The sequence below is a fragment of the Mercenaria mercenaria genome, chromosome 11, assembly GCF_021730395.1.
Source record: "Mercenaria mercenaria strain notata chromosome 11, MADL_Memer_1, whole genome shotgun sequence".
NCBI classification, from domain to species: Eukaryota; Metazoa; Mollusca; class Bivalvia; order Venerida; family Veneridae; genus Mercenaria; species Mercenaria mercenaria.
Genome location: NC_069371.1, coordinates 32,482,440 through 32,488,543, shown reverse-complemented (window position 1 = coordinate 32,488,543; position 6,104 = coordinate 32,482,440). Strand labels below are relative to the sequence as shown.

Sequence of the window (6,104 nt, the reverse complement as noted above, 5' to 3'; positions counted from 1 at the left end):
GTCAGTAGGTCAAATAATAGAAAAACCTTGTGACCTCTCTAAAGGCCACATTTTTCATGGGATCTGTATGAAAGTTGGTCTGATTGTTCATCTTGATGATATCTGGGTCTAGTTCGAAACAGGGTCACGTGCGGTCAAAAACTAGGTCAGTAGGTCTAAAAATGGAAAAACCTTATGACCTCTCTAGAGGCCATATATTTCATGAGATCTTCATGAAAATTGGTCTGAATGTTCACCTTGATGATATCTAAGTCAAGTTCGAAAGTGGGTCACGTGCCCTCAAAAACTAGGTCAGTAGGTCAGATAATAGAAAAACCTTGTGACCTCTCTAGAGGCCATACTTTTCATGGGATCTGTATGAAAGTTGGTCTGAATGTTCATATTGATGATATCTAGGTCAGTTTCGAAAGTGGGTCACGTGCCAACAAAAACTAGGTCAGTAGGTCAAATAATAGAAAAACCTTGTGACCTCTCTAAAGGCCATATTTTTCATGGGATCTGTATGAAAGTTTGTCTTAAATTGTAGAGGTACGACTTATTAGCACGTAGTTGTATTAGCGCAGTATAAGCAGTGCTAAAGTAAACAGTTCGCAGCCTAATGGTATTCGTAATGAAATCGACCAGGCACGCAAATAAACATGCATAGGTCTACAGTAAAAATGACATTAAATCTAAATTCGTTTTCATCAATGTTAATCTGTATACTGTAAATTTGTATACAGTGCAGAATGATGATAATTATTTTCAAATTCACACTTGGTTTTTAAAGTAGTAAAGTAGTCTGAATGTTCACCTTGATGATATCTAGGTCAAGTTCGAAAGTGGGTCACGTGCCCTCAAAAACTAGGTCAGTAGGTCAGATAATAGAAAAACCTTGTGACCTCTCTAGAGGCCATATTTTTCATGGGATCTGTATGAAAGTTGGTCTGAATGTTCATATTGATGATATCTAGGTCAGTTTCGAAAGTGGGTCACGTGCCATCAAAAACTAGGTCAGTGGGTCAAATAATAGAAAAATCTTGTGACCTCTCTAAAGGCCATATTTTTCATGGGATCTGTATGAAAGTTGGTCTGAATGTTCATCTTGTTGATATCTAGGTCAAGTTCGAAACAGGGTCATGTGGGGTCAAAAACTAGGTCAGTAGGTCTAAAAATAGAAAAACCTTGTGACCTCTCTAGAGGCCATACTTGTGAATGGATCTCCATAAAAATTGGCCAGAATGTTCAACTTGATGATATCTAGGTCAAGTTTGAAACTGGGTCACGTGCCTTAAAAAACTAGGTCAGTAGGTCAAATAATAAAAAAACCTTGTGACCTCTCTAGAGGCCATACTTTTCATGGGATCTGTATGAAAGTTGGTCTGAATGTTCATCTTGATGATATCTAGGTCAAGTTTGAAACTGGGTCAACTGCGGTCAAAAACTAGGTCAGTAGGTCTAAAATTAGAAAAATCTTTTGACCTCTCTAGAGGCCATATTTTTCAATGGATCTTCATGAAAATTGATCTGAATGTTCATCTTGATGATATCTAGGTCAGTTTTGAAACTGGGTCACGTGCAGTCAAAAACTAGGCCAGTAGGTATAAAAATAGAAAAACCTTGTGACCTCTCTAGAGGCCATATTTTTCATGAGATCTTCATGAAAATTAGTGAGAATGTTCACCTTAATGATATCTAGATAAAATTCAAAACAGGGTCACGTACCTTCGAAAACTAGGTCAATAGGTCAAATAATAGAAAAACCTTGTGACCTCTCTAGAGACCATATTTTTCAATGGATCTTTTTTAAAATTGGTCAGAATTTTTATCTTGATAATATCTAGGTCAAGTTCAAAACTGGGTCACATGAGCTCAAAAACTAGGTCACTATGTCAAATAATAGAAAAAACGACTTCATACTCAAAACTGAGTCATGTGGGAAGAGGTGAGCGATTCAGGACCATAATGGTCCTCTTGTTATTACACTCAATGATTTCATATATAGGGACTTCATTGTAGTCAAACTTGACTGTAATTAGGTCCAGCATTTTTATGCCCCCACTTTGGGGAGGGGGGCATATAGATTTGCCCTTGTCCGCCCGTCCGAAAATTTGTCGCACCTAGCTCCAAAAGTATTTGATGTAGAGTCACAAAACTTTACAGGAATGTTGGTCAGCCTGTGTAGTTGTGCACCTGGGGTTTCGCGTCCGGATTCATTCAGTCGTGTATGAGTTATGGGCCCTGACTTTGTAAAAATTGGTCATTTTAGTGTTGTGTCACGCCTAGCTCCAAAAGTATTTGCCGTAGAGTCACAAAACTTTACAGGAATGTTGGTCAGCATGTGTAGTTGTGCACCTGGGGTTTCGCGTCCAGATTCATTCAGTCATGTAGGAGTTATGTCCCCTGACTTAGTAAAAAATTTGTCATTTTAATGTTGTGTCGCACATAGCTCCAAAAGTATTTGACCTAGAGTCACCAAAGTTTACAGGAATGTTGGTCAGCATGTGCAGTTGTGCACCTGGGTTTTCACGTCCGGATTAATTCAGTCAGGTAGGAGTTATGGCCCCTGACTCAGTTAAAAATTGGTCATTTTAATGTTGTGTCGAGCATAGCTCCAAAATTATTTGACCTAGAGTCACCAAAGTTTACAGGAATGTTGGTTGGCATGTGCAGTTGTGCACCTGGGGTTTCGCGTTCGGATTCTTTCAGTATTGTAGGAGTTATGGACCTAGGAAAAAATTTGTGTCCTTTGTCATATAGTGGGGGCATCTGTGTCCCATAGCACATTTCTAGTTTCATGTATGCATTATTCATTTGTTTACCACATCAAAATAAAATGCATGGCACTTATCATCTCAGTATCTAAATTGTGTTTTGTGGTATTAATTGCCTTTAGATACACCTCTAGTTAGTACATATCAGTGTATATATGTGAAAGACTTTTTATAGGTATATCAGTTATATCATGATTGATCCACATTTTAGGTTTGAAATAACTGTTCCGTTTGTCATTTTCTTGTTTGTACAAATGTTGTGATTTCAACGCTCCCCGAAAAGGTGAAGCCTATATTAGTCTTTGTTTTGTCAGTCGGTCCTGCAATTCTTGTTAAGAGTATTTTTAGCTCACCTGAGCCATGGGCTATTAGTGAGCTTTTAGGATCCATGAATGTCTGTCTTCCATCCATTGTCCGTCTGTTCACATTTAATTTGTTTACACTCTAACATCCAGAATTATGTCTCCCACCACACAGTGGTGTTGGAGACATATTGATTTACTCCTGTCTGTCTGTCTGTCTGTCTGTGTGTCTGTCTGTCACAAAGCATGCCCGCACTCTAAATCGAACATTTCTCACCCGATCTTCACCAAACTTGAACAAAATGTGTCTGACCATAAGACCTCGGCCAAGTTCGATAACTAGCCAAATCAGGCACTTTGGAATTATGGCCCTTGAATTACCGAAAAATCCTCATTTCGCATGCGCTTTCATACAGGCAAAACGTACCCTATACTTCTAATTAGTAGTATAGGGTGCGTTTTGCCTGCACGAAAACGCATGCGAAATTAGTAGTATAGGGTGCGTTTTGCCTGCATGAAAGCGCATGCGAAATTAGTAGTATAGGGTGCGTTTTGGGTGCACGAAAACGCATGCGCAAGATGATTAGGCAGTTGTGGGAGACATGCGCTTTTCTCAAAAGCATCTGTAGTTTTGAAGTAATCTTAATCAAACTTGGTCACAATGTTTTAGGTCACAAGACCTCGGATGAGTTTGATTTTATGGGCTTGATCGGGTCAGCATGTCCAGAGTTATGTGCCGTTGATTGAAAAAATTTGCTATATTTCAGTTTGTTTACACTCTAGCATCTTCATTTCTTCACCAATCCTAATCATATTTACATAGAATCTGCATGATCTCAAGATCTTGGATGAATTTGACTTTGAGCAAAATTGGGCTGGTAGGACCAGAATTATATTTCCTTGATTTACTCTAGCACCTTCATTTCTTCACCAGTCCAAAAATATTTACATAGTATATGTATTGCCATAAGATCTGGGATGACTTCAATTTTGAACAATATTGGTCAAGTAGGACCAGAGTTACGGGCCCTTGATTTTGCAGAAATCTCTATATTTTGCCTTGTTTACACTATAACACCTTCATTCCTTCATCAATCCAAATCATATTTATACAGAATGTGTATGAGCATAATATCTCTGATGAGTTCTACTGTAAGTGTACTTATATTAGCACAGCTTAATTTAAGCGCAAACGCCTTAAATTGTAGAGGTACGACTTATTAGCACGTAGTTGTATTAGCGCAGCATAAGCAGTGCTAAAATAAACAGTTCGCGGCCTAATGGTATTCGTAATGAAATCGACCAGGCACGCAAATAAACATGCATAGGTCTACAGTAAAAATGACATTAAATCTAAATTCGTTTTCATCAGTGTTAATCTGTATACTGTAAATTTGTATACAGTGCAGAATGATGATAATTGTTTTCAAATTCACACTTGGTTTTTAAAGTAGTAAAATGTTATGGTGACACTCGTAATTAGCACTTCCAGACAAACTGGCGTTGTGCACAATTTTCAGACCCCTAGCTCAAAGGTCAAGGTCACACTTGGCAGTTAGATGTTTACATGGCATGAACAGGGTCTGTTTTGTGTCCAGTCCATAACTCTATCATTCATTAAGGGATTTTAATATTACTTGGCGCAAATACTTCTCATGATGAGACGATGTGTCATGCACATAACTTGGACCCCTGGCTGAAAGGTCAAGGTCACAATTAGAGGTCAAAGGTCAACAGGTTGTTTTTTTTCCTGTCCAGTCCATAACCCTGCCATCCATCAAGGGATTACAATATTACTTTGCTTAAATGTTCCCCATGATGAGATGACCTGTCATGTTCAACACCCAGAACACTAGCTTAAAGGTCAAGGTCACACTTGGAAAACACATGTCAATAGGAATTTTTTTGTCTAGTCTATAACTTTGTCTAGTCTATAACTTTGTCATGCAAAATAGGATTTAGATATCAGTTGACACAAATATTACCCTGGATGAGATGTGTCGTGCGCAAAACCCGGGCCAATAGCTGATAGGTCAAGGTCATAGTAAGAAGTCAAAGCAAAGGGCTTTTTAGCTAACCTGTTAGGAAGTGACAAGGTGATCTATTGTGACCGCTTGATGTTCGTCGGGCATCGTCCGTCGTGCATTGTCCATCAACAATTTCTAAAAAAATCTTCTTGAAAACCATTGGGCAGAATTACACCAAGAATTGAATTTCATGCAGAACTCTGGTTGCCATGGCAACCGAAAGGAAAAACTTTAAAAATCGTCTTGTCCAAAATCACAGGGCCTAGGGCTTTGATATCTGGTTTGTAGCATTGTCTTATGGTCCTCAACCAAAATTGTTCAAATTGTACCCCTTGGGTGAAAAGAGGCCCTGCCCTAGAGGTCCCAAGTTTTATATAGGGTTATATAGGAAAAAGCTTTAAAAATCTTCTTGTCTGAAACCATACGACCTAGGCTTTTGATATTTGGTATGATGCATTGTCTGGTAGTCCTCCACCAAAATTGTTCAAATTATGCCCCTGGGGTTAATAGAGGCCCCGTCCTGGGGTCACTAAGTTATTATGTGAGTTATATAGGAAAAATACTTAAAAAATAATCTGATCCTATTTCCAAGACTGTTTAATTATAATTACCTGATGACCCCAAGTTATATGATGTCACTTGACTGTGACCTTGACCTACTGACCTACTTTCTTGTTTTTAGCTCACATGTCACAGAGTGACAAGGTGAGCTTTTGTGATTGCGCAGCGTCCGTCGTCTGTGCGTGCGTCCGTCCGTGCGTCCATCCGTAAACTTTTGCTTGTGACCACTCTAGAGGTCACATTTTTCATGGGATCTTTATGACAGTTGGTCAGAATGTTCATCTTGATGATATCTAGGTCAAGTTCGAAACTGGGTCATGTGCGCTCCAAAACTAGTTCAGTAGGTCTAAAAATAGAAAAACCTTGTGACCTCTCTAGAGGCCATACTTTTCATGGATCTTCATGAAAGTTGGTCAGAATGTTCAACTTGATGATATCTAGGTCAAGTTCGAAACTGTGTC

The 6,104-nt window shown here is 38.9% G+C and overlaps 1 protein-coding gene across 1 annotated transcript in view; it reads right to left on the bottom strand.

The window, feature by feature from the left end:
- Positions 1 to 6,104, bottom strand: part of LOC123531568 (parathyroid hormone 2 receptor-like) — a 227,006-nt gene that overhangs the window by 35,025 nt on the left and 185,877 nt on the right. The window lies entirely within an intron of this gene.